General features: G+C 41.2%; 1 long non-coding RNA gene across 1 annotated transcript; it reads left to right on the top strand.

Moving 5' to 3' along the window:
* The first annotated feature begins 4,028 nt into the window (after window positions 1-4,028).
* Window positions 4,029-7,204, top strand: LOC119026187. Its single transcript, XR_005077065.1, has 4 exons — window positions 4,029-4,088; window positions 4,326-4,477; window positions 5,563-5,765; window positions 6,748-7,204. It is a non-coding gene; the product is annotated as an uncharacterized LOC119026187 (long non-coding RNA).
* Window positions 7,205-7,890: the final 686 nt, after the last annotated feature.

Here is a 7,890-nt window from a genome sequence, read left to right on the forward strand (position 1 = left end):
CAGCACTGCTGTTAACTTACCTGACTTTCCCTAAAAGTGTCTGTATTTGAATTCAGAATGGTTTTTTATATAAATTACACAAAACACAAAGAAAATATTATATGTTTTACCTATTTCGGCCATAAACAGTCATATTGGCCGCACATCGTTTCGGGCGGTTTGCTGCTTTCTTTGTCTCTCTCGTCTCTTACTGTGTTTGCGGTCTGCAGCTGCGCTTCTCTGTGAATTTACTTGTAAGTTAATTATTATTATATAGTTTTTTTTTTTTATTATATCACCTGGTTGGCACCATGGGCAAACAGAAACGGGAGTTCCCCTCCGTGAAACAGCAGCGGAGCTGTTCAACACAGTGTGGTGACGCGACTCTGACTGTGTACCAGGGAAAGCCGAGGAACAATGTCTGCATCCTGAGCACCTGCACACAGGTGTGCACACCTTTAGTGGGGCGAAGGCAAAACCAGAGTCTGTGATTTACTACAACAACACCAAGTACGGCGAGTCCGTCCAAGGCGGAGGAACATGACCAGTGTCTTCTGTAACATCCTCGGCCTGGCTGGGATCAATGTCCGCATGTTATTCACGGAGCAGCAGCAGCAGGAGACCCGGAGGAAAGTCCCGCAGCAGCTGCAGAGGAGCTGAGGGCAGAATACATGGAGGGGAAAGGAGCCGCTGCAGGCGGCACAAGCTGGGCAGCAGCGGAACCAACCACCGCTGCAGCAGCAGACACGGACACGGAGGCGGTGCCGGTCCGAAAGAGCTGCAAACGGAACCAAACGGAACCAAACGCCGGACACTTGAAATGCCACAAGCCGTGTGTGGTAACTGTGAGGAGAGTGGAGGATCTGCAGACTGTGACCAGGGATCACAACAGCTCTTTGTTTTTGTTTTAGATCAGCTCGTTTACAGCTTTTTCAATTATTATTTATTTTATTATATAATAATTATTGAAATAAAATGTTTCATAATCAAATAAGTTACTTTTAATAGTTAATTTTTCTCTATTAAAATCTTGTAAATATGCAGTAATTGCGGTTCACAATGTACAATGATATGAATACTGATAAATGTATAATTAAACTTGTTAAAATGTACATTTTGGTATTATTTCGTGATTGTTTTTAAATATCCTGACACAATGAATGCATTCATCACTCAGTTGGGTGTTTACATGAGAGATTACAGAGTTTAAAATCTAGCAGTCAAAATGACTTACAGCCGTTCTAGTAGTGTTGGAGTTCCGTCTCTTCTAGTGTTAAGGACTTCATCTAGCTCAACTAAGTAGTAACACAAGATACAACAATATCCAGGCTCAACCTATTTGCTGCTGCCCACATTGAAGACCTTGTGTTGAGGTGAGAATAAACCTTTTGTCAGTGCAGTATGAGGACGTGGAGGGCCCCAATGACTGGGTTTGACTTGGGGCCCCAAATGACTAAATACGCCCCTGCCAGCAGCTACACTAACCTCTGGAGGAGCCACCCTGAGTTTTTCAAACCAGCATCAGTGTTTCCCACAGAATCAGACTTTAATTGTGGTGGTGGCTGTCAGGCTAGGTGTTGTAGAGCATGCCGCTCGAGACTTCCACCGACCGAGTCGGATAACTCCAGTTTAGCACCGAGCTAACCTGGATGGAGATAAAATGTGACTGGGCAGCTAGACTTCTAGACTCTCCAAATTTTATTGGAATGAATTCTTGCAGTTGTGCGGGTCTGTGAAGCTTTTTTGACCATTTAACAGACACGTCTTTCACAATATTACCTTTTGGGAGCAAGTCCCCAGTGCATCACATGACGATGTGATTACACAATGCTTCAAGGCCTGTCACGCTGTGTGGGGACTGGATATTGATGATGAGGCCAGCCCTCTTCTGTGCAGAGGAAGTTACGGTCAAGACAACTGCGTTAAACAGTCCTCCTCCTCTTCTTCGTTGGTTTTGCTGGCAGAGTTAAAACCACACTGCCAACCTTTGTATCTATAGTGTATGTATAGTATATGACATCATGCTGTTCACTGACAGCTGCTGTCTCGAGTCAGTGAGAATGGGACCCAGCTCCAACAATAGAAAATCACTATGTGGCTGCAGTGTTAATATTATGGCGGAGCGCCACACATAAATGAATGAGCAGGAGACAGCGAACAGTCTCCTCTCCTGCTGGTCATCACACCTGAACCATGCCCCCTGCTGACAGGAGCTGAACTGACTTTACTCTACTGGACTGTATCCATTTTATGCAACGTTTCATTTCTACATCTTCAGTTACTAGATACTCTTCAGACTGACTACAGACATGATGATGTCATAGATCAGGCTTCTTCAACTAGTCTTTAAAGGGGCCAGACTTAATAAAAGTGAAGTGCAGTATCTGACCTGTGAGGCTCCTGATGTATTCAAACAATTCACTTTTGATTTTGAACTCTGCTTTGTTTAGTAGTTTTCTCAACTGAAAAATACATTTTACATGAAGAAAGTACGGAAAAAAAACAATGTTTCTTTAATATTGATATTATTATGATGATTGTATTTAAAATGTTAAGTCAGTTGTCGACTGCAGAAACAGCCTGAGTTAGAACCTTTTAATAGGATTAGAGTATTTTTTATTCTGCAACAGACGTAACTCATGAATGGGCTCATTTGCATGCTAAGGAAATTATCAGAGGGTTATGAGAGGTTGTCAAAGGGCCATGTTTGGTACTGTCGGTCAGTTGGTCTGCTGTGGATTAAACAGTAATATAAAGTAATGCAGAGGTAATATCAATCCACAAACATCAAATGTCATATAAAAACACTGAAAAGGAAAATTTTACTACAACATCAACACTTTTACTTTGAGTACTTTAAGTACATTTTGCTAAAAACACCCTCATACTGTAGTGATGCTCTGAGTGCAGTCAGGTATCAGTACTTGGACTGGAGAGAAGGATACAAATACTTGTTCATCAATGTGAGTTACAGGCTGACAGGCTTCACCAGCTGCTGTCTGTTGGGTTCGTGCTCCTGTATGAAAGAAGAAACATTCTGCAGATCTTCAATCTGAAGATGGCTCATCTGATTTAAGGCAGATTCAAGCCGTAAACTAGAGGGTTACTGATAGGAGGAGCGATCAGAAACTCCAGAGATAAAACAACTGTGATGATGGGATGAAGTGTTTCAGCCCTGAGTCGAGACAGCAAGAGGTCACAGAAGAGAGAGAAGGAATATGTCACGGATATTATAATGTGAGGCAGGCAGGCAGGTTTGTAACGCCTTCCCTCTGAATTCAGACGAGCTTCTCCTGCAGACGAGCAGGATGTGCAGATAGGTGTACAGGATGAAGAACAGGGGGGTGAAGATGGTTATCACAACAAAGACCAGACCTGCTGAACTGTTCGTGTCATGTCCACACAGGAGAGATGAACCACAAGCCAGTTAGAACAGAAAACAGTCTGCGCAGTTTATTTCCACACAGAGTTAATCGAACTGTACAAAGACACACAAGCTGATGGCACAAGATAGATAGGTCCATCAGAAACCTGGGGAAGAAGCCAGCTGAGCTGTACAGAGAGTTCAGGCACTGACAGCAGATAAACATGTACATGGGCTGATGCAGAGACTTCTCTAGGCACATGGTCACAATAACAACATTAGCAGATATTATAGCCATGTAGATCAACAGGCACAGACTGAAGAACAGGTATCTGAGGGGCCCACTGTCATGACTCCTGTTGTGTTCGTCTTTGTATTTGGTTTTTGGGTTCTTGTTTATGATTTACATCTTGGTATCATGTCTTGTGTTGTGTTTTTTCCTTGTCTTGTGTGTCATGTGTTTGATATTCAATGCCCTCATGTGTCCTTTAAGTTCTCCTATGTTCTCCCCTCTGGCTCCCTCTGTCTGTTGTCTTGTTCCCTCCTGGTCTGTTCCTCTGTGCTCCTCCCCCTCATTATCTCACCTGGCTTCCTTCCTCCTCTCCCCTCACCTGTGCCTCGTCATGTCATTAGTGTCTGTGTATTTAGTCTCTGTGTTTCCCCTCACTCTTTGTCTGGTCATTGTATTCTGTCTTCTGTTCTCTGTCTGATCCTTGCTCCTGATTCTTGCTCCTGATCCTGTTTGGTAGGTTTTGGATTTATTTTGTATTTTGTTATGTCTGATTTGTACTTTGACATTGATTTGAACTTTGTTTTTTTTTTGCTTTGCTACTTTGTCTCGTTCTTAGTTGTTACTTTGTTTTTCCATCCCTGCTCGTCCGCTTTTGGTTTTTTTTTGTAAACAGCTTTTAAATAAAGCTCGCATTTTGTTCTCCTTATCTTGCCTCATTAACTGCATTTGGGTCCACCTCCCTTTCCATAGTTTTTCCCTTTTTACCCCGACGCGACACCCACAATCTGCAAACAGAGTCAAGAGGTGAAGAAGAGGAAGCACAGACTAACACAGCACTGTCCTGCCTGATGGAGGTCACACCTGTCGTCCATTTCACAACATTTTACAAGAAGAAAGTCCAGGTCACTGAAACATGTTTTCAGATAAAACACAAGTTAAAAAGTGCTGTGCTGTGCTGCATGAGGACACACTGATTGCTCAGAGAAAGTTGTGCACATGTATGCCTTCCCCAAAGACAGAGACAGGAGAAAAGCATGGGTGGCTAAAGTCAGAAGGAGCCATTTAACCACCTGCAAAGATTTTAACAACAAAATATGTGAGGTAATCCTATTCAAACTTAGATTATTAACTATATATCCATTACAGTTACTAATTTACACAGACTCATCACCCACGTCATAAGGCACACTTCAATCCAAGACAATCCAGTTCATCTGCTCTGCCACACATTCATTTATAAAACGTATATATTCCTAGTTTTAGCTGACATTTGCCCTCTCTATTAAAATACTTGAAGGCAAAATATAAGCAGCAATTGTCGTGATAATGCAGTCCAGCACAGCACCACCACCCACTGCGACCTCAACAAATAACACAAGGTAGAATGAACTCCTGTCTGATGTCAACAAAAACTGAACTGTATAAGATTTATAACAGCAGAATTTATGGCACAGCTGTTGTACTGCACTGCATGATGTTGCACAGGTGTATCAAATAATATTACTCATAGCAATAGTTATGTTTAGTATGATTCCTTTAATAATATTGTAAAGTAATACCCATTTAGAATGATTTATTGTCCCTGACCCACCTTACCATGTTTTCAGTCTCACCATTGTCTACTCAGCACTCCTGTTGTGAAGTGGCATCACATACACCATAAGCCTCACCCATCACTCTGCGGCCTCAGTGATATTAAATTGTTTAACTACAATCACACTCCCTACACATTAATCTCGCAACTAGTATAAATTGACAGCGTTGGATTAAGTTATATTTAGAGAACAGAATTTACATTTATCAGCCTGTTGCATGTGTTGCTATTGCTATCCAGTGTGCTAGCCTAAATTTTTATCTGTTAATATTCTCTAAAATATATAATCCTGATGGGGACAATCCACCAACATACTTACTTACTCATGTCAATTTAATTCCGATGCACTACTGATGTGAAAATGTAATTCTTTAAACATTTTACCTTGAACAGGTGTTGCTCCATCTGCTCCATAGGAATTACACTGAGTGGCAGTTAGCTTGTGCTAACTTCCGGGAACTTCTGAGTGGCTGAAACTGCCTGTTTACTGTCCTGACAGTCCTTCTTACCAGCTGACTGCACACACCTCACTGCACCACCCTCTGAACAGCACAGGGTGGGAGAACAGTACATAAATAAACAATATAATTAAAAAGGTAAGAAACAGAATAGACTCATATATACATAGAAACATGATAAAGTTTAAAATTAACAGTGTGAAAGTGATTTTTTATTTACAAATACAAATAATAAATATGGGTATTAAAAAATATAGAATTTAAAATATTGTATGTCATAAGTGTGTGTCTTTAACAGACAACATAACATGTTGTTATTTAAAACTTGGCAGATGTCCAATAAAATGAATTACTTTTAATTCATCCAATCAGAAGCTTGAACCCGCCTCCAACTGTCTGCTGACTGGTCATACTGTGAAGGTCAAAGAGCAGGTGACGAATGAGAGAGAAGCTTCTTCTGTCAAAACTAAAGAAGGAAGAACTTCATAATGAGTTAATATTGTGTTTTTGTTGACGATATAAAATCAGTGTGGATCTGAGAGAGCAGCCCTGGTGCCATTTTACAGCTAACTCCTGTCACTGATGAGTCATGGAGCTAACGAGCTCCGCTAGCCATGATGCTAGTATTCGCGATGTCAAACTCTGTTCAAACTCTGGGTTTAATAGGCTACACACTGATGAAAACTGACATGATGATAACAATGATTCTGCACCGTTAGCGCTGATAGCTGTGGTTTAGCTGCAGGCTAATAACATGTCGTCTGCTCCTGAATTGAACTGTGAGCTCTGTTTTTTGTTGTTATTGTTATTACCGATATTGATAATATATAGTTTTTCTGAACTGACATTTTGAGGTCAGCTCTCTGAAGCCTGAGCTAGTTATTGCGACTGGATATGAATGTCGTAGTGAAAACGATATGAACTTCTGGTCTTGTTAAACAAAAGCTTGTGAATTAGAGGTTTTAGTAAATGTAATGAGCTTTAAAAGAATAGTTCAGCCAAACAGCCAAATGATGACTGGACAGCCAAAAAGTCCGGTCATCATCTCCTCCGTCCATGCTGATGAAAGTCATGTGAAAAATCGTAGTCCACAACACATTTCTCTTTACCTTGTTAATAGGTCAAGTGGCTGGAATCCTCTGAGGACAGAAGGAGACTTCAGAGGAGCCTCTGATGACTTCAGATCCAGAGAGAACCTGATCCAGTACTAGATGGCGAGCCCAGAGCCTGTTTCCTGTGTGGTAGGACTGAACTGTGCACACACAGAGCTCTTGGTCTGGTCCAGTCCTCTCATTTACTTTAATTAATAATTTCTCTCACTGAACTCTGTGGTTACATACACTGGATCTATTCTTTGTGGAGTCAGTCTGGAGCCTTTACTCACTGGGTAACAATAGTAGAAAAACACATCACTTAACTTACTTCATTTACCACTACTACTTCATGTTAGTTGCACGCTGTGCTTTCACTTCAGGACGTCTGTTGTTGATAAGGTAGGTGTTTAAGTTCCCTCTGCTGTTTAGTGAGTGGGTTAACGTATAACTCTTAGAGCGATGAAGAGATTCTTGACTTTTTAAATCAACACGGCAAAAAATTTGGGAGTGTGTTTTTTAAATATTTCTCTATCCTTTAAAATAAGTTAATTAAAAAATGTGGTCCTTTGGCTCTGGTGCTACATCCTGTCCTGGCCTGTATTCAGCAGTCTGTTGTCTCACTCAGTGTCCCACGTAAAACACTATCTGACTGGTCATATCAGATTGGTCTTATGATGTACTTCTCTTGTGACAAACATGCCCAGTTTCCCAGTTACAACACTGGAAATGCCTGACTAACGCACTTTGTTACTTTAGCTGAGCGGAGAAAGTGAGTTTATGTAGTGGCAGCTAATGTTATATCTTTGAGTAACTGGAACTTGTAAAGCTTCCACACAGGGCTGTCTTAATATCAGATTTTCACTACAGGATTATTGTGGCTAGAAGAATACATGATAACATTATCACGATATTTAGCAGCACTGCTGCTTGAGTGTCTCGCTCTCGTCCGTCTTATGTGACATGATTTTGTCAGTAGTTAGGCAGTAGTAGCCACACACATGGCCACACATAGCTAGCTAGGTAGTAACTGCATCATCCACTTGCTTTTTCCATTTCATGGCATGTGGCGACCAGCATTAAGGTGCATTACTGCTCCCTATTACAACTAACACCTTGTTTCATTTTTAAATGTCACAGTCATCGTCAGTACTGGTATAGTACCCTAACCT

Source organism: Acanthopagrus latus, chromosome 9 (assembly GCF_904848185.1).
Source record: "Acanthopagrus latus isolate v.2019 chromosome 9, fAcaLat1.1, whole genome shotgun sequence".
Taxonomy (NCBI): Eukaryota; Metazoa; Chordata; class Actinopteri; order Spariformes; family Sparidae; genus Acanthopagrus; species Acanthopagrus latus.